Source organism: Ursus arctos, unplaced genomic scaffold (assembly GCF_023065955.2).
Source record: "Ursus arctos isolate Adak ecotype North America unplaced genomic scaffold, UrsArc2.0 scaffold_26, whole genome shotgun sequence".
Lineage (NCBI taxonomy): Eukaryota > Metazoa > Chordata > Mammalia > Carnivora > Ursidae > Ursus > Ursus arctos.
Genome location: NW_026622941.1, coordinates 37,853,964 through 37,878,218, shown reverse-complemented (window position 1 = coordinate 37,878,218; position 24,255 = coordinate 37,853,964). Strand labels below are relative to the sequence as shown.

The following is a 24,255-nucleotide window of genomic DNA, read 5'->3' as shown; positions in this document are numbered from 1 at the left end:
AAAGACCTAGAAGAGCTGAAACAACTTAGAAAAGGAATAAAAGTCACGAGCTAACACTACTTGATATTAAGACATATTGTAAAGCTACAGTAATCATAGCAGCATGATATTGTCATCATAATAGACAAATAGATCAATGGAACAGAATAACAAGGATAGAAAGTCCAGACCTACACACATATGGTCAATTGATTTTTGACAAAAGTACAAAGTGCTATTTACTAGAGGAAGGATAGTCTTTTCCACAAATGGAAATACAACAATTTACAAACCATATACAAAGAAAAAGAACAAGAAAACCCTCTTCATTCCATACTTTGCATGGTGTACAAAAATTAGCACAAAATGGATCATTGATCTAAGATCTAAAATTATAAAACCTGGATAACATAGAAGAAATTCTTTGTGACCTTGAGTTAGGCAAAGATTTCCCAAGTGCAATACCAGAAATAAGATCCATACAATAAAACCTGAGTGAGACTTTACTAAAATCAAGAATATCTGCTATTTAAAAAACACTGTTTTGTTTTGTTTGATTGAGAAGTCAAACCACAGACTGGGAGAAAAATGTTTGCAAATGGTCCATCTGATAAAGGACCTGTATCAAGAATATATAAAGAACTCTCAAAACATTTAATAAGAAAATAAATAATGCAATAAAAAATGGGAAAAGATTTGGACAGACACATCCCCAAAGATGTTACACAGATAGCAAATAAGGTTGAAAAAAGTGGCTTAACATCATTAACTATTAGCAAAATGCAAATTAAAATTGCAATGTAATATCACCATACCCTATGAAAATATGTATTTAGAATATCTAGATATCCCACCCTATTCAGAATGTCTAAAATGAAAGACTTGCTATAATAAGAATCAGTAAGCATTGGGACAACTGGAAGTGTGGTCACACCCTGTTGCGGGAATTCTGAAAAAGGTAAATATATACCTACCACATGACCCAGCCATTCCACTTCCAGTTTTCTACCCAACAGAAATAAAAGCATATGTCTACGCAAAGATGTGTACATAAATATTTATAGGAGCTCTATTGGTAATAGCCCAAAATTGGAAACAACCCAAATGTTCATCAACAGATAAGCGGATGAACGCATTGTGGTATATCTACACGACGGTTCTCAGCAATAAACGGGATGAGCTCTCAAAACAGAACAACACGCATCAATCGCAAAATAATTATGTTGTGTGAAAAAAGCCAGACAAACAAAGTACATACTTTATCATGCCCTTCTACAGAATTCTAGAAGATACCAACTAATACATAGTGGCAGAAAGCAGATCACTGATTTTCCTAGGATGGGGGTGAAGAACGAAGAGAGATTAAAGAGCATGAGAAAACTTTTTGATTGTACTGATAGCTTTGTGAGTCTATATACATGTGAACACTTACTAAGTTCTACACTTTATGTACAGTGTATTGTATATCAATTATATATAAGTAACATTGATAAATATATATGCATAAGGATGTTCATTGCACTATTATTTAAAGTAACCCAAAACAGAGACAACAAAATGTCTAACAGTAGGGAAATGGCTAAATAAATAACGATGCGCTCATAAAATGGAATTACCATGCAGTCACTAAAATATTTTCAGGGGATGTTTAATAACATGGGGAAAAGGTCGCATCACAATGCAAATATTAAAAATAAAGAGAATTCAAAATTCTAGATTAGAATGATCTGATTTTGTGAATTAAAATAAAACAGCAACAAAGCAGGAAGAAAAATGTCACTTTTTAAAAAAAATTTTTTTATTACATTATGTTAGTCACCATACAGTACATCCCTGGTTTCTGATGCAAGGTTCGATGATTCATTAGTTGCGTATAACACCCAGTGCACCATGCAATACGTGCCCTCCTTACTGCCCATCACTTGAACATCTGTGATGCGCTGGCTGTATCACAAGAACATCTGTATTCAACTTTTGTTCTTGCTTTCTTACATCCAGCCATCTCTGACTTGAATATATAATATCGTAAGGAAGGGGAAAAGAAACTTTTTTATATCCTGGTAAACTGAATAGAATTTTGGCACATCGTTTTGTTGATTGTAATGAAAGTACGTATCTTAACCGTAGATCAAATAGGATCTTTAAAAGGCAATGTTTTTGCAATCTCTGTTCTCCACAGATAACTGATGTCGTGAAAAATTAATCACCTTTATCTGACCTCTGCTTGGGCTGACCTATATATATATATGAGGCTGTGTTTATACACTGTTTAGAAGGGGCCATTCCAGAACTCAAGTAGCACTGTTATACCTCATACAATAATTTTTAGTGTTCAGAAACATGAAAGCATCTTTTTTACCTAGTAGAAGTTGTAGGAAAGGTTTTTTCGACCATTAATTGTCACTGAATATGGATCTCTTTAATGTGACTGCTATCAAAGGGAACACCTGATTTTGTGGAAAACCAACAAGCCGCGGATTTGGTCAAACAATTGAGGCTATGACATAACTGTGCAGTTAGCCTAGGAAGTAGGATTTCTCAATCAGCAGATGTTAATTCTTCATTCTAATCTAATAAGCTTATTTTCTGCATTCTGCTTCCCAGAGCATGGTAAGCTTATCACGAAGCTCAGGTGTTTCCCTCACTAACGAGAAGATGGGCATATGATTTGGTCTTGATTTAGGGAGTTATAATCTCCAGGGGGTCACTGACTAATTCTTTCGGGACTTCTCAAAAATGCACAGGACATTGCATTGCCCTTAATAAATCTTTAATCATTGAACAGGTTTTTGACAAGATTTGCGCTGTACAGCCAAGCTCTACAAATGACAGCAAGATATACTTGTAAATCACTTGTCATCCAAGTACCAAGGGTTGCGCCCCCATCTCCGATTCCTCATTTTCCAGATTTGAGGGACTTCACCACAGCTTACAGTAAAGCTGCTCAATGCCTTGAGGAAAATGTTCATTTTCTAAAGAAGAATGGCAGACGTTGAGAGCAGAGGTTGGAAGGAGAGAGGCACCATCAATCTAGTTTTCCATACTCTATATCTTGACAAAAAGATTAAGCAGCTTCAAGATGTATAATGACTTTCTATTACTGAGGACATAAGGGAAGCGGTTGTTTTTCACACTTAACAAAATATGGTTTGAGCAATTACGATGTAAGTTGCACCCTGACAAAGTGGGATACCAAGTTCTGGATCCAAGCGTGTGTGATTGGCATCCTGCCCACCTTCAGGGAAACATCGTGTTGGCTTCAATTACAAGTGAAGCACATTTTCTGTGGTATAAACACTGAAGTCAGTGGCAAATCCACCATGATGCTTAAAAAAAAAAAAAAAAAAGAAAGAGGACCAGAATGAGTCACTAGATTCTATGTATTCCTCCAATAGAATACTTTTAGGCCAAGGGACGAATACCTAATTGAAAATAAAAACAATGAAAAGCCTTTAGTGTGAGTACTACATATAAACTCTATCCACTTTATTATTCCAATTAATGTGTTCATACCTTCGCGAAGACTGAACTATAATTATACCCATTTTAGAGGCCAAGAAAGGGAAATTGACAACATCTATCTACAGCTTGCTTTGACAGAGCCAGGACAGAAGCCTAAGTCCATGGTGCTTTTAACCACTTCTCTACTGCCCCCGTCCCTTCCTCAGGCAGGTTAACCTACTCATCCAAAATATTGTTTAGCCACTTAATTAGATTAAATTATTGTTTTATTAGAAAGCATATTAGCACACCTCAAACAGGCATTCTTATTCTTGCATATTGAGGAAAAATCACAAAGGAAGTTTTGCTTAAAAAAAAAAAAAAAACCTCCAATATTTTTTAGTAATTAAAAAACTCAATTTAGTATGGGCTTCAATTTACTTTAAATTTTTATAAAATCTGGAAGTGGTTTTGTTCTTAAAGAGTCAGCGGTTTCAGAGCAGGTTTTCTCTTACAGGGCAATGAGCACCCACCCATTAGTGACATAAATTTGTAGCCATGAAAGAAAACCGGGGAAACCACATAGAGGCCTCTGCCTTTGGTCAAAGCCTCAGGTATAAACCATCCTCCACAACGTAGCAGCACAATGGCTTCTTTCCCAGTGTATAAGAATAAGGTTTTCACGGACTTTTCCCATAACTTTATTGAGATATAATTCACAAAACATACAACTTACCCACTTAAAATGTACAATTCAATGGCTTCAGTATTTCACATGACCACTGTCTTAGAACATTTCATTATCTCAAAAAGAAATCTTGTATTCCTTAGCTTCAAAAAGAACCATGTTCCCATTTTCTCCAGCCCTAAGCGACTATGAATCTACTCTCTGTCTTTGTAGGTTTGCCCAATACGAACATTTCGTATAACTGGAATCATATAATGTGTTGTCTTTCACGGAGCGTGTTTTCAAGATTCATCAGTGTTGTAGCACGTCAGTGCCTCGTTGCTATTTTACGGCTGTATAATAATCCACCGTCTGTATAGCTACCACTTTTTGTCTGTCTATTCATCAGCTGAGGAACATTTGGGTTGTTTCCACCTTTGGGCTATTACGAATAATGCTGCTAGAAACATTCATGTGCAAGCTTTTGTGTGGACATATGTTTTCATTCTTCTTGGGTATCCACCCAGGAGTAAAATTACTGGGCCATATGGTAACTCTATGTGTAAATGCTTGAGGAACTGCCAGACTGTTTTCAAAAGTGGCTGTACCATTACAAATTGCCACTGGAAGCATGTGGGGGTTTTGATTTCTCCATGTCCTTGCTAACACTTACTATCTGACACATTTACTCTAGCCATTCTAGTGAGGCAAAGTAGCATCTCATTGTGGTTTTGATTTGCATTTCCCTCATGACTGACTAATAATGTTGAACATCTCTTCATATGCTTTTTGGCCATTTCTCTAACTTCATTGGAGAAATGTCTTTTTGGAACCTTTGCCCATTTTATAATTGAGTTGTCTTTTTGATCAGTGAGTTGTAAGAGTTCTTTACAAATTCTAGACACAAGTCCCTTATTAGATACATGGTTTGCTCATAGTTTCTCCCATTCTGTGGGTTGTCTTTTCACTTTTTTGATGGTGTTGTTTGATGCACAAAACTTCTACTTTCAGTGAAATACAATTTATCTATTTTTTTCTTTTTCTGTTTGTGTTTTTATTGCTCTAAGAATCCACTGCCAAATGTGAGGTCATGAAAATTTAACCTTAAGTTTTCTTCTGGGAGTTTTATAGTGTAAGCTATTTAGTTTAGGTCTTTGATCCATCTTGAATTATTTTTTGTATATGGTGTGAGGTAAGGGTCCAACTTCATTTTTTCTTCATGTGGCAATCCAGCTGTCCTAGTACCATTTGTTGAAAAGATTGTTCTTTCTCCTTGAATTATCTTGGCACCCTTTTCAAAAAAAAAAAAAAAGTTGAACATAGACATATTGGTTTTTCGAGACTCTCAATTCTATTCTATATATCTATATTCTGTATATCTATCCTTATTCCCATGCCAGTACTGCTGTGTTGCACAGAATAAGATTTTACAAACATTCATGGTTGACAAAATCCAGGACCTCGCAAACTCCAATAATGATTAACTAGCATTTACCTTGGCAAATAATTTGACTCAAAAGATCCAACCACTTTTTGGAACCTTATACTATACCCAGAGTGAACTGCGATAAAGTTGCATGCTATCTATCATGTTTCGGATGAAATTTGCTTGACAAAAATAAGTCATATTTTCTTACCTGTGCTTTTTGAAAATCAAAATCTCAAAATACAATAAACTATACAATTTTGGAAGGGGAAAAAAACTTAGACATTATTTAGACCAATCTATTTTGTTGTATTGTTTTTACAGATTAAAAATCAGACCTTGACTGTTTTCATAAGAAAGGGACCACCTTCTTCCAAAGCGTGACCTAAAAAGCATTTGCTCCATTAAATTTATTTGCAGACTAGAAATAATTCAGGTAGTTTGACAGACTGTGAACCTCTCGAAAGGGAACAAACAATTATTGGTGTGGACAGAGTTTGTCAACATTTCTTTTGTAGCCAAGACCCATCGCACAGAGGGTGTGTCAGCAAATATTTAGATGACAGAATTTTGTCTTTGTCTTCCAGATACTTGGCCCCGTGTGGACCCCAGAAAAAATCTTATTAGTAAAGATCATGTTAAAATAGAGACATATTGAGAAAATAACTGTCATATTTTGAAATAAAACACTAATGAAATAAACTAATAGAAATCATGGAATGATTGATTTGGGAATATTTTCTTGTTCTGCATACCTTGTATATCTGAATTTTTCATTAGTCTGATTAATATAGATTTCTAGTGTGTTAATTTAAAGGAACATGGTTTTATGGATATTGAATAAAAGCTCCAGTGTTCTGCCATGCACTGAATTGTGTCTCCCTCAAATTCGTATTTTGTAGCCCTAACCTCTGGTTTGGAAACAGGGCCTGGGAAGAGGTGATAAAGGTTAAATGAAATCATCAGGGTGGAGCCCTGATCCCATAGGGCTGGTGCTCTTGTAAGAAGAGGAATAGACATGAGAACTCTCTCCCTCTCTCTCTCTCTTTTTCTCTCTCTCTCTACCATGTAAGGACACAGCAAGGAGGCAGCTGTCAACAAGCCTGGAAGGCAGTTCTCACCAGAAACTGAACTGATCAGTAATGGGATAGAGACTTCCTAGCCTCTGGAACCATGAGAAGTACATTTCTGTGGTTCGAGCCACACAGTCTATGGTATTTTTATTACAGCAGTCCAAGCTGACCGATAAATGCTCTCAGATGCCAAAAACCAATCTAGACAATTTTTCAGGATCAGAATCTAGCTAGCGGTTCACGTTATTGTATGCAATTGTGTTTCATTGTAGTTACACATGAAAGGATGATATGAAGATGTAAGAGGTATAAATCTGAAAGGCTGCCTCTGATCTGTTCTAATCATCCCATCACGTAGAGAATGGGTGGTTGCACGTTGGATGAACACAAACCCTGATCTCTAAGATGAACAAGGAGGTGCAACCCATACCACGTTTTTAAAAACACTGTATTTATTTGTTTATTTTAGAGAGAGAGGGAGGGACACAGGGAGACAATCTGAAGCAGACCCCGCACTGCATGCAGAGCCAATGTTGGGCTCGATCCCAGGACCCCAAGATCAGGACCTGAGCCGAAATCAAGAGCCGGTCACTTAACCAACTGAGCCACCCAGGCGCCCCACCTCTCCTCCGCAATACCACATTTCCTAACAGCAAAGAAAGAGAGTTTTTTTAGTTGAAAACATTTCTAGAAGAAGAAGGAGGAGAGGAAGGAAAGGAGGAGGAAGGAAAGAAGGAGAAGGAGACTTTTTTTTTTTAAAGGGAGAAAACAGATAAAGCAAAGAACTTTTTCTTCGTGTTTGCTTGTTTGTAGGCATCGGATGGCCCTGACTTTGAAGAAGTTTAAAAGTACATTTCACTATTTAAATACCAATACAGGGAAGCTGATTCAATTATAGAAATGCTATGTATACGCTGAGGCTAAAATCTTAAATGTACCACATGAGCTCGTGCGTGGTTGAAACAAAAGAACCCCAAGCTTGAGTATTTTTAAAGAAATCTAATCAAGGCTAAGAAAAAGAATTTTAATCCTAAAAAAAAAATACGCTATTTCTGGAACTACAACAAAGTACTTGAACTAATGCGACTCAAAGAAGAATCTTAATAATCAAAAATTCTGGGACCTAAAATATTAAAATATTAAAGATTTAAAATTCCCAGCCAAGATTTGTCAAAGGAGGTGCAAAACTGCAGGCCAGTTGAATAAACTCATCCCTTACAGCTTACTTAACTGCTTAATTCATTTACCTGTTAATCCATCCTCATCAATCCTTTGGAGAGACTCTTTTTTTTTTTTTTAAGATTTTATTCATTTATTTATTCGACAGAGATAGAGACAGCCAGCGAGAGAGGGATCACAAGCAGGGGGAGTGGGAGAGGAAGAAGCAGGCTCATAGCGGAGGAGCCTGATGTGGGGCTCGATCCCACAACGCCGGGATCACGGCCTGAGCCGAAGGCAGACGCTTAACCGCTGTGCCACCCAGGCGCCCCCGTTTGGAGAGACTCTTGGTCAAACTCGCCTTTGTATGCCCGACTCTCCGAACACAGATGACCCAGTGAGTGATTGTCTTCACAAATGGGACCACCGTAACTGCACTGAAATTCCACTAGCACATTCCAGAGGACATGACACTTACTACAATAGACAGAAGCTGTGATGTCTTTAAAATCCTTGTGAAAATTCTCTCCATGTGCAAGAAAGGGACCTACTCATTGGGCCCATCTCCAGTGAGGTAAGAGAATTGTGCCCAAGACAAAGTCATTTTTGAAACAGCTTCCAGTTGTCCCTCATGACGGTGGTTATGGCTTTAAGACAAACCTTCCGTGTTTGCCTCCTGAGAAAGAAGTCCTGATTGTCATAGGCATTTGGAAGAGGAATGGAGAGGTGAGGGGAAAAGAAACCACCAGCAGAGGCCAGCATCCAGGACGGATCCCTCTCACAGGGGGCTTACTACTGATTTTGGCAGAGACGGAGGGAGGACTGGAAGAAGCTTTTAACCCTCCTCTGACTCTTGAACCTGAAATTTCCTCCATCATTTTTATAAAAATTCCTAATGAGGCCTAATGCAGAGAAGGCTGTCACCCTTAGTTTTGGCAAGGTCCCAAACCACCATCCGTTCATTTATACAAACATTTATTGATAACCTATGTGACAGGCTTTCATACATAAACCCCTTCTTATACCCGGATAAACTGGTGACAGCACGCTATAGTCAGACCACAGTGAATTGGACTAGAATTGACTTAATTTGCTCTATGTGTTCTTTATTATTTTTGAAAAAGATAGCAACTTTGGAGTAAAGTAGACAAAAGTTAGAGTCTTAATTTGCACATAGTCTAACTTCCCCAAACTGTTCCCACCTGACTCTCCAGATTCAGATCATGTGGTTCAACCTTGCTTCATGGATGGCGGGAAACACGAAAGGAAAACCTCTTAAAAACCTGCTGTGCCTTGGAGTCGGGTGACCACTAGAGGAAGCCAGATGCTGGCGCCCTCCAGTTCTTAAAGACTCACCCTGAGGCCTGCCTCTTGCCCACGGTCCCTGGGGATAGTGGTCTCCACTCCTGCTCTCGCTGGAGGGCTTCATGGCCGCAACCTTAAGGCTTCTGAGGTAGGAGTATTTGCTTTTTTGAGTTGGGGAAAGCTTTACAGGTCAACGGGCAGGAGGAGTATCAGGGAGGCAGGCCTCGCTATCCCAGGGCAACCTAATTTTGAGCTAGATTTGAGGTGTGTGCATATGCGCTCTGAGCCAGACAGAGATCTGGTCCCAGGCGCCATGTCTTCTGTCTCTTGCCCAGTGCTAAGGAGACAGAGCAGAGTGGGACAGCTGCATTTCCCGCTCTGACAGGCCAGATCGTCATTAGCTAAACAGCTTCTGCCCAGATAGCCAACATGTCTGTGTGTAAGTCAGAAGCTGCACTTGGAGGCCGACGAGCTGAGTTTGAATAGAAGTTCTATCACTTCCTCCCTATCTGGGCCTCACTTCCTCCTGTGTCGGCTGGGGGCGCTTAGCTCCCAACTCGCAGCTCTGCTATGAAGCTAAAATGGTAGAAGACACGCCTCTAATGCAGCGGTGCGTGATGGGCGCTCCGGAAGGTGTGCCGAGCCTCCATTTTGATAGTTGCTCTCTCCACACGTGTGCCCCTCTGTTTACTTTGACTTTGTGTCTCTTCCTGTTCTCAGCAAATCTTTAGTGAATTACCCAAGTCCCAACTTAGTCTTTTCCCTTCCAAATGGAAGAAGAGAGAATGATGCGAACATACGAAGAGCTTTACCAGTATGTTTCTCTAGATAAAATATATGACTCTCAAAACCATGTTCTTTTAAAAAAAAAAAATCGCATTCTTGGCCACCCTTTGGGCACATGTGTTTCCCTGCATACACGTCCCACAAATTTCTGATGCAAACTGGAAGGCAGTTCAAATCTGGGAAAAGCTGATTTTCTGAAGCCTCCCCATCTTTCCCTCCTTTTTTAGGAGTGAGACGCAGGATCAATGATGGACAGGAAGCAGGAAGGTACCAGCAGGACATAGTGCAGTAAAAAGCATAAAAGCCGAGCAAACAATCACACTTGGACAAACCTCAGTGTCCTTATTTCTAAGTTGGGGGTAGAACGCCTCATTATATCAAGGTTGTGAGGACTGAACCAGCTAATACAGCGAAGCTGCCCCACACATTACCTGACAACGTAGTGTGTGTCCAAGAAAAGTTGCTTATTTGTACTCCTCATCTGTGACTCCTAAATTCACAGATTCGCCCGTTTTCTGAATTTCCAGAGCCTTCTCTTCTATCATGCATCATGTCTAACCTGTATTACAGTAAACGGCTGTTAATCCACTCCTTACCCTTCAGGACAAGGACTCTGTCTGCTTCATCTTAGCACATCCCAGAGACCTAGCCCTGTACCATACCCAGCATTCACTTATGGAATGGATACGACATCCTATGGAATTGGGAGGGGACTGTGTGTGATTTTAAAGAAAGCATGTTCTAAATAAATAAATAAAGAACCAGCAAGCTCTAGTAGGCAGCAGCCTCTAAAGACAAACCTACCAAGAATGAGGGAATATTAATTAAGAGGAAGGGAAAGGAATTTCCATTTGGCTTTGCACCCAGCAAAGCATTAGGAGGCAGATCAGAGACAATCTCTTGCCTGCTCACGATGCCCGCTGCACATTGACGTTCTTCGCCGTAGAAATGGAACTTTAGTGCCCAGTTCAAAGGGCAGAAGCACTTGAACATCCCAATGCTCCCCGGAGCCCAGGGGAAATGGGGGGTCTCATCAAAGGCATAAGAGAAAGGCAAGTATTATGTCTGTTGTGAGCAATGACAAATAATGTGACTTCACAAGGTTTTCGTTAAAAATTTACAACACCGGAAGGCATTACGGTAAAATAATGTATCTTGGTCTTGGCTTTCCTATGAAGAAAACACAAATTTCTATTTGCTGAGGTCAAAGACATGGGTTGTGATTAAAATCGCAAATCTTCAGCTAAAATCACTGTTTTTCTGTGAAATAGAAACAGTGAGGGATAGAGTGGGTGGAAACGCTTGCTTCATCTTCCGCACTAACTTCACAGAATACGGACGGATATATTTTCCTCCGAGACAGAAACCTAATGGAGTAGGGCGAAATTTGCCTAGGGACTCTCATTGGAATAGCACTTACTTAAAAAAAAAAATTCCACAGCCCCGCTCTTAGAGTTTAAACAATCAAGATTCTGTATTTGGAAGGCAGTAGGAAACGGGGCTGCTGTTCAGTGGCCTGGAGGAATCAATCCCCCGCAACAAACTTGGCAGAATGGTCCCTTGTACAATTGACGGGGACCGTACTGAATAATTCCAGGTTTATGCGCTGCTTGGTGCAGTGTTGGCTATCTAACGAGTGTTAAATAAAATAATACCACCGGGTGACAATGGAGAGCCCGATCCTCTCATTCTTACTGCTAAACCCACATGCCAGATGGTTGTACACACTCGTAGTCAAGCGCAGAGCCGTGTGGGCCGGGACCGGCGTGGTGGCTGTGAGTCAGGCCGCAGCCGTCTCTGCTGCTCTGGTGGAAAGAGCCCCCCTACCTTCACGAACAGTGATTAAAAGCTGGGCTGGTGGGTTTGAGAGCTCAGCGAGCCTGGGATGGGTCCAGACAATTCATGAATGACACTGATTTCCCTCCACTCTGGGCAAAACGATGACATCTCAGCTCTCTTTGCCACCTAGAGAAGGGACTTTCTAATTGGATCTGTAAAGAAACTGGGCCACCTCAGCTAGAACAGGTGTGGCTGGCCGTGGATGAGATGTTTAAAGTATTAGCTCCTTAAAAAATAGTCTTCCTTGAGGGCACTGCACTGAGTGAAGTAAGTCCATCATGAAAGAGCAAATCCTGGATGATTTCACGTCCAGGAGGTCTTCAGAGTCGGCAAAGGCATCGAAACAGAAAGTGGAAGGGTGACTGCCCTTCTTAGGGAAGGGGGGATGGGGAGTTACTGTTTTACGGGGACAGAGTTTCAGTTTTGCAAGATGAAGAGCTCTGTGGAGGGAGGGTGGTGCTGGTTGTGCAAACATGAATGTACTTAATGCCACTAAACTGTACATTTAAAAAATGGTGACGATGGGGTGCCTGGGTGGCACAGCGGTTAAGCGTCTGCCTTCGGCTCAGGGCGTGATCCCGGGGTTCTGGGATCGAGCCCCACATCAGGCTCCTCTGCTATGAGCCTGCTTTTTCCTCTCCCACTCCCCCTGCTTGTGTTCCCTCTCTCGCTGGCTGTCTCTATCTCTGTCAAATAAATAAATAAAAAAAAAATGGTGACGATGGGAAATTTTATACTATGTGTATTTTATCAAAATACAAAATAAACATACACATAAAAATCTAATAGGCATCTATTTTTTTCCTGAGGGTCAGTGAAAACCATGGAGAGGTTCTTCTTCTCATAAAATGAGAGCAGATGCATTTTTGGAGCATTTTAAAGGCTGTTTTCCACAAGACTCTTTCATGGCGCTGTTGGCTCCCTCTAGAGCCTGGGCTCTTTGGGGCAGGGTGATGCCCTCTTCATCTTTGCGTCCTTACGGCTCGGAGTACGAGGCCCACAGTGTCCCTGGGCTGATTAAGACAACCCAAATGTCAAATGGATTCTTCCCTTTCACCAAAAATTAATTTTAAAAAATCAGACTGCTTCTGAAGCAACCGAATTCAGTGGGAGGAGAGATGTATTTCTCTTTGACATTTGAAGTTATATAAGTCAAACTTCAAAGAACACCAGCACATTCTTTCATCCGCATACGGTTTTTGAATTGAAGATCTCAAACCTTCAGTGCTCTGACCTCATGTTTCCTGTATCTGCGAAATCGAACTTCACAGTGGACCAAATTGTGTTGTGTCAGTTATTGACTCAGCAGAGAAGGCCTGATCAATAATTACCTGAAAGAAAATGCTAGTTTGATCTATGAAGCTCATGTTTTTATGATCAAAGGACCTTCTGAGGGAGGCTCACACCCTTTCACTGATTATGATCCCAATTGGTGACACAGAGGGCTCCCCAAACATTTCTCTCTTAAGTTCAAGGTGAGGCTACTTCTCTTGTACTTGTGATCTGTGCCATGAGATTGAAAAAAGGGTGTTGTGGAGTAACTTTGTGTCTTAAGGGTTTTGTCTCCCCAGTAATAGTCTAAGTTCCTTGTGCAGCCCTGTTACCACATTTTGTTAATAAAGTTGGACCTGACCGTATACTGGACACATGCCCTTGTCAACTATAAATTTACCAAACCCTTCCTGGGTGAAATATGCTTGCAATTTACAATTAATTGATTGGTTGAATGGCTATTGATGGAAAGAAAATTGTTTATCAAAGTGGGTCTTATTGCAACCATTGTACTTTTCTCTTCATTGACAACCAAGTTGGCAAAACACCCTTTACACACTTTAAATCCATAGTTTTTGTTTTTAATCTCAAAGTAAGGACAGAAGAGGTCATTGTTGGCTCTTCTTTAGATTGGTAATTTATGGGACAGATTGTTCATTCCTTTATCCCTCCCACCTTCGTTCACTGGCTTTGAAAAAAAATGTTTTTATTGTGGTCAAACACACAAATACAGAAAATTTACCATCGTCACCATTTTTCAGTGTACAGTTGAGAGGCATTAAACACGTCCATAATGTGCAACCATCACCACCGTCCATCTCCATAACTGTTTTCATCTTGTAAAACTGAAACTCTATACACATTAAACAATTATTCCCCAACCCCCCTCTACTCCCCAGCCCCTGGCAACCACAATTCTACTTTCTGTCTCTATAATTTTGACTATTCTAAGCACCTCATATAAGTAGAATAATACAGTATATGACTTTTTGTGACTGGCTTATTTCACACAGCATAGTGTCCTCAGGGTTCATCCATGTTGTAGCAGGTGTCAGAATTTCCTTCCTTTTTACATCTAGACCGTATCTTGCTTACCCATTGCTGATGGGTTGCTTCCACATTTTAGCTATTGTGAATAATGCTCCAAAGAACGGAAGTATTATGTTCATCTACTTTGCTCAACAAAGCCCATAATACTTCACTTGGAGACATGAACATCATGGAAGGGGTGGAAAAAGCAAGAAGATTCGTGAATGATTTCAGCCACGAGTAAACATCCTCCAAGTCATCTATGTAAGCCAGTTATTATGTAAAAAAATAAAGTAGGATCTCTATTTTATGCACTTAAAAATCACCGAAGGGATTGTACACTACCCAAATCTCCGTGGATTTCAGAGTCCTAGCGATGTTCGCCAGAAGCGATATTAGGGTTCAAGGTTAGTGATCCCTATTCTTGATTGCACATCAAAACCACAGGGCTCCTTAGAAAAATACTTATGCATAGATCCCACCCCCAGGTATCCTGATTTAACTGGCCTGAGGGTGGGCATCAGTATTTAAAACTTTTTTGCATGGGGCGCCTGGGTGGCACAGCAGTTAAGCGTCTGCCTTCGGCTCAGGGCGTGATCCCGGCGTTATGGGATCGAGCCCCACATCAGGCTCCTCCGCTAGGAGCCTGCTTCTTCCTCTCCCACTCCCCCTGCTTGTGTTCCCTCTCTCGCTGGCTGTCTCTATCTCTGTCGAATAAATAAATAAAACCTTTAAAAAAAAACTTTTTTGCAGGTAATTCTAATGCGTAGCTAAGGTTAAGAATCGCTGACACAGCTTAAGCCCCCTCCTCACTCCCATTTAGGGAGAGAAAAGGGGAATGATGGGCCAACAGCGACATGGAAATTGGTGTAAGGATGCAAAGAGGGACTTGAAAATCCCAAATCTAGTACTCTAAACCTCTTGAAAATGTCTCTTACATATTCTGTTCTTTAGAAAGGACAAAAACATAAGTAAAATATTATCAAGTAGGTAATTTTTATTCAACATAGAAAGATGTAAATTGAGATCAAATGCATGTTGGAAACTTTAATTTAGCTTTCACTTTTATATCTTAATTATAATGAATCCAAAAGATGAAAAAATTCTACCTCTTATCAGAAATCTGACAAAGGAAGACAAACATCATCTGGGTATGCCTTGAGATATTATAACTTCTAAAATTAAATCGATTAATCAAGGGCATGAAGTTTATTTTTATTTTATTTTTTAAAAGATTTTATTTGTTTATTTGAGAGAGAGAGAGAGAGAGTGCACACCAGTTGGGGGAGGGGCAGAGGGAGAAACAGACTCCCCGCTGAGCAAGGAGCCTTTTGATACCAGGACCTTGGATCATGACCTGAGCCGAAGTCAGACACTTAAATGACTGAGCCACCCAGGCGCCCTAGGGGCATGAAGTTTAAAGAAGACAAGAAAACAGAAATGAAAGAACAGGACTGATTCTAAAGATGATTCCATTCTGCTGTAAAAGTCAAGTAATGGAAACCCAAGAGGAAGTGCAAATGGCCAATAAACATGTGAAAAGCTGCTCAGTCTCGCTGTGGTCAGGAAAATGGAATTTAAACCATGGTTTATTTATCAGATTAGGAAAAAGCAAAAAATTGATAACATCCAGACTGGGCAAAGATGTGGAGAAAAGGGCAATCCTATGCACGTTTGAGAAATGTGTTGCTTCCAGACAGAGCCTGAATAACAGGAATGTGCAGAGTACATAAGGTCCTAGGAGAGGAAGTCATTGGGAAGGATCTATTGTTCTTTACCAACCCCATTATTTTATCTTCCACTGAGATTGCTGACCTGCCCCATCAGACTCACTAATCCTTGCTTAGTGTGTCTGAGCTGTTCCAGAATCGACTCCTGAAAAGCTCAGCAGTGTTTGGGCTACTCTCTTTCCCACTTGCCTCTTGTTCTTACTCTGAGCCCACTCCAACGGTGAATCTCAGTGTTCTTAGCTGGAAAAAGCAGTGCTCACTCACCCACTGTGTCTGGAATGCCTCATCATTGTGCAGGTCTGCAAGTTCCATACCCCCGGGTAGTAAGCTTCTCACCGGCTCAGTTGCTGGATATGTATCTCCCTACCACTTACTGAGTGCTTGCTGGTATCAGGCAAAGCCCTGCATTTTGTCCTCTTGTCATTTTTGTCCTTCAACAGTCCTATAAGGTAATTATTATTTTTATTCATAATTACATATGAGAAAACAGATTCAGAAAGTTTAAATATCTTTCATGAGGATACCCAGCTTAAAATTGGCAGGCAAGGCCCTACTTTTCTGGCTTAGGAGTGTCACCTGGAAGTAAAATTTGGGGGTATGAAAACACACTTTTCCACCAATTCCTTCTTCCAGAGGACACTGTCTCTGACCAAATCCTTGCAGAACTGGCAAACCTTGGGGGTGCTACCCCCAGGTTGGGGACTCCAAAGCCTAAGACTTAAGCCCTAGGCTCTGCTTCCTTTCCTCTCTCAGGCAGAGCACCCATTGCAGAGACTGGCTCCCTGCCTGCCAGGGTCACTGCCAGCCCTGTGTGCAAGTCAGTCCCTGTGCCCCCTCCACTGCACAGTCCTTGGATAGAGAGGCCACTGTTCTCACTGCTGCCACCTGCTGGAACCTGGTCTCTGCCCAAGCTGATGTCAGGGGCCAGGCCATGGACCTCCATAGCGCTCTAACTTTGATCTGTTGTACTCTATGCTTCTTCTGGGAAAATGGCCAAAACCTCAACAAGTTTGCCTCCATTTACCCTCTTAAATCTGAGCCCTGAGGGCTGCCACCTTTGTGTTCCCTCCCTGTGTCCCACTGGGAAGAAGCGAGAACAGCCTCTTTCTTTAGCAGAGTCTATGCTGTTTTGTCCCATAGACCTGTCTGGAAAATCAAGATCATGGTCCATGGATGTGGGCAAGACTCTGTCCCTATCAAGATCTCCAGCCTCTTCCTGTGGATGCGGCATGGTGACGCCTTTGCCGTGCGAGCCCTGGCACAGGTACTCACCAATCAGAACTTTAGAAATCTTGCAGGAGCATGAATCAACAATGAGGAATATCAAGACTGACACCATCCCGCTCATCCCACTGACTTGGAACAAAGGATTAGGGTACTTGCTATAAGGAAAATGTGCTTCAAGGAGATTAAATAAGAAAATTAGAACATCAGTGGACTCATTTGAAGATATGCCCAGACAGCCCAGCCACATGTAATAATCCATCCTAAGAAATATTTACAACATCAAATACTTGCTTTCTGTATTAATATGGACTCATCATTAGCAACAGACAGACACTGACTCAAACTCACTTGAGCTGGAAATAGGAGTTGAAAGTCTCCTGTATCTGAACCATGGAAAAAGTCATAGAAGACTGGACTTTGTGGTATGTCTGAAGCTAGGAACTCCCACCACTGGGTTCTCTTTGTCTCTGATCTCTGCCTCTCTCTGCGTACTGGCTTCACTGTAAGTTCAGAGGTACTTGGAGGAGTCTGGGGGAGAGGAGAATGGGCATGGACAACAGCAGCCCAAGCTTACATCTCCTCCACCCCACCACCAACAAGGGAAAAACCTTTCCAGCAGCTCCACTTAAAAAAATCCCAAAGAAAGATTCAAAGAGTCCTCTTTTGGATCATGTGACCATCTCTGATAACTGGAATGGGCTGTATTATCATGAGAAAGAGAAAGGAATGCTGGGCAGAAAATGGAAAGTGGGGGCGCCTGGGTGGCACAGCGGTTGGGCGTCTGCCTTCGGCTCAGGGCGTGATCCCGGCGATCTGGGATCGAGCCCCACATCAGGCTCCTCTGCTGTGAGCCTGCTTCTTCCTCTCCCGCTCCCCCTGCTTGTGTTCCCTCTCTCGCTGGCTGTCTCTATCTCTGTCAAATAAATAAATAAAATCTTAAAAAAAAAAAAAAAGGAAAGTGATGGTTCTACGCAATGAAATGGTGTTCCTAAAACATACATTTATTTTATATAACTCCCAGTGTCATTCTGTTTAATAGTTGAAATAGGTTTCCACAGAGAGAATTCCAATTGATAAGACTGCAACTATTGGAAATTAGGTCTTAACTTATTACCCATATTTTTCCTTGATGCCTTTATCACAATTTAATTATTTCCCTATCATATGATCATTTGATTGTTGCCTGTCTGCTCAGCTGGAGTGTAAACTCCATGGGGGCAGGGATCACAAGTACTTTTATTCACCTTTTTTTCCTCAGCACCTAGAACTTTCCTGGCATGACTGAATCAACCCCCCCCCCCCAAAGATCGGATGAAGAATCACCTCCACCTTGATGCTAGATTCAATCTCAGTCAGCCCTGGATGATTCCAAAGTTAAAGAATCAGAAGTTAAGAAACACTGACGGAAAGAAAGAAGAAACAAGAGGACTGCCTAGAACCAGAAGATCCAACCAGCCTCACCTGACAGGGGATCCACAGAACAGAGACACGGACATACCAAAAAATAGTGTCTGAACAGCTGCAAGTCAAAAACTTAAGATGGTTATAAAAGAAAGGGGTTCCGGCCAAGAAAAAAAACAAAAGGTTCAAAGTTTCAGCCAATTCCGAAAATTTTTAAGTTTACCCAAAAAGTTGACATTTATATTATGTGAGTACAGAACTGAGCTTAAGAAACTTACCACCTGTCACTATATTTCTGCTTGACCCAATTTTAAAAGGCAAGAATCATCAGGCCAGACATCCAGATAGATCTCTCCATTCGTCTGTGTTTAAGGGAATAACGCCCTAATGAAAACACACTACTTGAGTACTTCGCTGGGTTGTGCTAAAAATTATGGCCTTTCAAAGACTCTCAATTGCACGTGTTCTGGCCCTATGTACACTTTAATAAAATACAACTGTTTGAGTTTCTGTTCATTAAGCCTGCAGCTTCCTGTGCCCAGGACTTCCCGTGCCTGAGCCTGGGCCAGCTCACGGAGCTGCTGGGAGAGGAGTCGGCCGCAGTGAGCTGTGTGGGTCCCTGGGGCACCCCCTCCCCGGCACGGAATCTGCAGAGAGAAACAGGTCTGGGGGAGAAGGTGTCCTGGAGGGGAGGCTGCGGGTCCCAGAGGCAGAAGAGCCAAGGCCCTGCTGTGTGTTACGCCTGCGGTGGAGAAACGCAATTTCAGCAGAGAGGCAGGGCCTGAGCAACGGAAAAGGTTGGAGGGAAAACAGAAGGGGCATGCTCTGACGGAAAGAATTTATTTTTCCTTTACACTTTGTCTAGGAAAAGTGAAGAACAGGGAATTGTGACGATGGATGCTCCCGGGGAAAGCCAAGACTTCTGTGAGGTCAGAGGGAGGGGCCCTGTGATGTATAAATAAGACAGATATATTTGATCTTGGTCCCCAGTCCCTGATACGGGGCTCCGAAAACCCTTATTGATTCCTAAGTGATAAGAGCACAGGGACATCTTTCGTTTTACAGAGGCAACTCTGGATGGGCTGGATGGGGGGTGGTCACCAGCAAGACCAAGCCATGATCAGCAGCTTGGAATGTTCAGCCCCACCCCCACTTTTCTAGAGAGGAAAGAGGGACTGGAAATGGAGTTAATAATTGATCATGCCTACGCGAGGAAACTTCCATAAAATCCCAGTAGCAGGGGGCTCAGAGAGCTTCCAGGTGGGTGCACACACAGAGAGTCAGGGAGAGGGGTGCACTCGGAGTGGGGGCGGAGGCTCTGCACCCTTTCCCCACACCTTGCCCTAGGCATCTCTTCCATCTGGCCCTTTCTGACTTCTATCCTCCTATAATAAACACATAATCTAGTAAGTAAAATGTTTCTCTGAGTTTTGTGACCGTCATCAACTCAAGGAGAGGGTCATTGGAACCTCAAATTCACAGCAGTGGGTCAGAAGCCCAGGGGACAGCAGGCACTTGAGATTGGTTTCTGGAGAGGAGACTGGGAGGCAGTCTTGTAGACTGAACCCTTACCCTGTGGGATCTGATGCTGTCTTCGCGGAGACAGTGCCAGAATGGAGTTGAATTGTAGGGTACTGAGCTGGGGTTGGAGAATTGCTCAGTGGTGTCCCCTGTATTGGAATTGGCACTAGAATCATCTTAGGCCTTCTCTGAGAACAAAAAAGAGACACTCGCAGAGGGGAGGGGGCAGCGAGCGACTCCTGTGGGGCGCGGGACTCCTGCCCGCCCGAAACCCAACCCCCCCCTCCCCCCCCCCCGCAGGAGGCTCCACGGTTGACAGTGTGGACACATGTGAGTTCAGAGCCAGCAGTGTGCTGATGCTTCGTGAATTTGCCTTACCTTGAATACCAGTTGAGTGGGCTGGCCAGAGTACTTTCCCATATATACCCTCTCTCCTTGCCTCTACACCACTTGTCCCCTGGGGTAAGCTATCTTCAGCCCAGAGAGTACCTCGTGGTAATTATTTAATTCCGTAAGCAGGAAAAAAAGTATGCAGTATGGAGAATTGTGAGAAATGTATGCAATAAAGCAGTTCCTGATTTTAGAAAGAAAATGGGAAGCACCAACTCTTCTCCATCGGCAATAGAATGGCCCTCAGGGATTCTCAGGGCAAAGCAGAAAGAGCACCAGACCCGGAGTCAAAGCAGTTACCTTCTAGCAATGGGTGTTGCGCGCACTGGCTGGGTGGGTGGCCCTCCGTGGGTTGTTCACTCTCTTGTCCTGTTTCCCTTTCTGTAAAAGGATGAACATATCTAAGTTCTCGTCCAGATTTAATTTTCTGACTTTCCATATCAGTGATTCAGTTAAAAATGAAAAAACTTAAAAAAATGATAAAACTTGCTGACTGTATCATTATTAGGATATTTTTCTACTCTCAGTAGGAAGCTACAGAAAGCATTTCCCAATAGTAACGAAGGAATGAAATTGTACTTAGCACAGTAACATCAGTGCACAGTGTGTTCCTTCCCCAGACACCAGCACTTTGTCGCCCTCACCCATTCGAGCCCCACCCACTTCCCTTGTGACTTTCCTTCTTCCGGAAGCAGTTTTAATCAGCTTCATAATGGCGCCTTTTTAAAGGGGCAAAATACGTGCTCTACGAAAATCCGATCAGGATTTATAGGCATAAACCTCATTTTATTGCATTTCACTTTCTTGAGCTTTGCAGATAATTGTGTTTTTTACAGATTAAAGGTCTGTGGCAACCCTGTGTCACGCAAGTCCACTGGTGTTATTTTTCCAACAGCGTTTGCTCGCTTTATGTCTCGGTGTCACATTTTGGCGATTCTCGCAATATTTCAAACTTTTTCATTACTATAGTCTTTGTTATGGTGTTACTTTAGCAATGAAATATTTTTAATTAAGGTGTGTAGATTGTTTTTTAGACATAATACTATTATACACTTAACAGACTACAGTATAGTGTAAACATTATTTTTATGTGCCCTGGGAGACCAGAAAATTCACTTTATTGCAGTGGGCTAGAACCAAACCCACCATGTCTTTGAGGTATGCCTGTACTGAATGACGGATTGGGGCAGAGCATTGACAAAATAAATTTTTGAGATTCCGTTCTGAGCAATGGTCTCCGCGCCCTTTGCGTATGATCGGTGCCTGTAAGCAGATCACCAGCCCAGTGTACTGCGTGGTCTTTTTCATTCCCAGGTCCCATCACCTCGGGCCCCAGGCCCCTCCCACCCAATCTATTCCCAGCGATTCCATAGGCAGAGCGCTGCACACTTTCTTCCCCCTGCAATGCTGCTTCGACCCTCCAAAGTTTGTATTGGTTGCCGGATAGTCTAAGGCCTTAGCCCAACCCTTAGACTGTTCCTGGCTGCTGTGTGTCTCTCCAAGCAGCTCGGCTACCATTACTCCCTTACGCGGTCTATGCACAGTCTCTGGGAAGATTCCCTCTTCTAGGTACATTTCAGACCCTTCCCACTTTGCTCCTTCTCCTCACTGAACTGGAACATCTTCTCTCCTTCTCTTTGGCATCTGAATCCTACCGATCTTTTAAAGCCCAGCTGAGATATCTCTTCCTCTATAGAGCTTCCCCCGAACTCTGCATCTCGAAGGACGCCATCCCTCCTTTGTAGAGTCCGCTGCCCTGCACAGCAAAAGATGTGACCACATGAGACTGAGAGGTATCCTCTCCTGGAGCTGGGATTTCCTTAGCAGGGCTGAGCCTGCTTTCCCTCAGTATAAGCTCAAGGTCCCCCTCCAGCACAGTCGGGTGGGACAAGAGTCAAAGTCCGAAGGTGGCCCTCCGACCAGTCTCAGCAGAACGGGACAGGGAGCCTGCATTCCCAGAGATGGAGAACCCAAGGAAGGGCCAGGGACACCTTGCCTCCCCAGGTGTGGTCTTCTGGGTCCCATCTATTCCACCACCTCCACCCTTCAAAAAATCTTTTTAGAGTAATTAGAAGAGGATGGGTAAAAGTTGAGCTCCCTAAGGCCCTGAGGCATGGCTACCTGGGTTTTTCTCGAAGCCTAACATAATTTAACTTGAATCTGGGCTCCCATGGAGTCAAAGGGACCTCGACCGCGTTGCGAGCAGGGACTCTCCAAGGGGATGAACGGCGGGCTGAAGCCGGATAGCCGCAGCACGCAGGAGAGGATGTCCCCAGGGTGATAATGAAAGCGAGCTTATGAGTGATTAGCGTTTATTGAGCCCTTCCCATGCAGCAGGCCTCTTGTGAGTACTTTTCATTCATGCGAGCATTCGATGCCTACAGCAATCCTCTAAATTGGTTATTATCATGTCCATTTTACAGTTGAGAAAATCTTTCATGTCAAAAGGTTAGCTGCCTTTCCCCAGGCCTGACAGCCAGGGAGCCGCAAAGCTGAGCCAGTGACTGCTTTCGTGTCTGTTTTGTTTTGCTTGAATTTAGGCAAAGGGCCTGTGCCGAACCTTCTTTGCCATGAGCCCCGAAGAGAGAAACTCCCATGTTTGCAGGAAGTCCTGACTTGTCATATGGTGCCTTTGGGATCTTAGGGCCTCTCATTACCTGAAATATGAAAATGGCATAAGTTTAATTATTCACTTTCCATCACCCTTAATGAGGGGATTAACCACGGTGTGAAACAAAAGGAAATGGTTTGACCTTCAGGCTGTCAGGAAGTGATAATGAACTAAAACCTGGAGTCAGTTTAAACGCATAAATGAAAGTGTTTTACTGATCTTGATGTAAATGAACTATCAGGGTCACTAATTGATTAAGTCACATAATGGCCCGAAGGCAACGAGAAAATAAACATGGGCTAAAAATACACACGTTTCCTTAATTGTGTTCACAGGTGCTCTTCAGGCATCTCTGAAGCTCCTCTGGCCCCCCTGAGTCTTAGGGTTCTGAGTGTGGATGGAGAGAGGGTCGTCGGGCTGCGGCTTGCAGGGAGGTGGGGAGGGGGGGGCTATGAGCCCAGGGTGGGGGTGGGGGGCGGGAGTCCTTCAGTCTCAGATGCGAAAGGGCATCAGGAAAGTGGGGGCTAACGCAGGGCGACCTGTTCATCACAGCTTCGGGACCAACTGGTTGGTTTTTTCATTACTTGGTAAGTTTGACCAAAAGTTACTGTGGGAGTGACTCCTGGAACCGTCCTGCGGCTTGGCATGTAAACACAGCCTTCTAATCTAGAGCCTCGCTATGAAAATGGTCATAAATAGCTGCGAATTACTACAGTTGTGCAACTCATGACTTCATCGTGGCTTCTGGCGGAGCAGATGGGAGCGGCGGTCCGGGGGCCACTCAGCCCCCCGGCTTTTCCTTCGCCGCTAATGAGCGAGGTGCACGGGCTGCCGCACGGATGCCAGCGTGGCATCCTCCTTGCCCGGCTCCGGTCCCAAGTAACACATTTTCCAAAAGGCCATCGAGCCCCGAAAGCCTCGCGCACGCTGCATGATATATAAATATATAACTGCCAAAAATATGGCAAAATGAGTCACTATTAATAACACAAAGAGTCCTGGGGATCCAGGCAGTCCGATTCCTCTGCCAAAAGTTCAGAATGTTTGCTTAGTGCTTTGATTTTTTTTTTTTTTAACTCTGTTCTTGATTTGCTTCAGTACGTTTCCTATTTAGATACTCCGCCGAGTGCGTGTCAAACTCTCTCTGTAACCTTACTAGGACAGACCGGAGCCGACAGGACACGAACGGAGGCCTTTAAAGCTAATGGGGCTTACAAATGATGCTCTTCTCATGAGCATCTTCCGTTTCTCTTTGCCACAGCGACTGTCCCCTTTGTCACGGGTGCAGAAATTGCTCAACGGAGAGGGAAGAAGCTCCCTTAATTACTTACATCGGTAATGATACTGTATTGTCAACTAGGTGTCGAACGCTTACTATAGTCAAGCACGGTGCTTCCACT

The 24,255-nt window shown here is 42.8% G+C and overlaps 1 long non-coding RNA gene across 1 annotated transcript; it reads right to left on the bottom strand.

Moving 5' to 3' along the window:
• Positions 1 to 4,106: 4,106 nt before the first annotated feature.
• On the bottom strand, positions 4,107 to 20,627 carry LOC130544882 (uncharacterized). Its single transcript, XR_008961587.1, has 2 exons — positions 20,545 to 20,627; positions 4,107 to 5,378 (listed from the first exon to the last, which is right to left on the bottom strand). It is a non-coding gene; the product is annotated as an uncharacterized LOC130544882 (long non-coding RNA).
• Between the last annotated feature and the right edge of the window lie 3,628 nt (positions 20,628 to 24,255).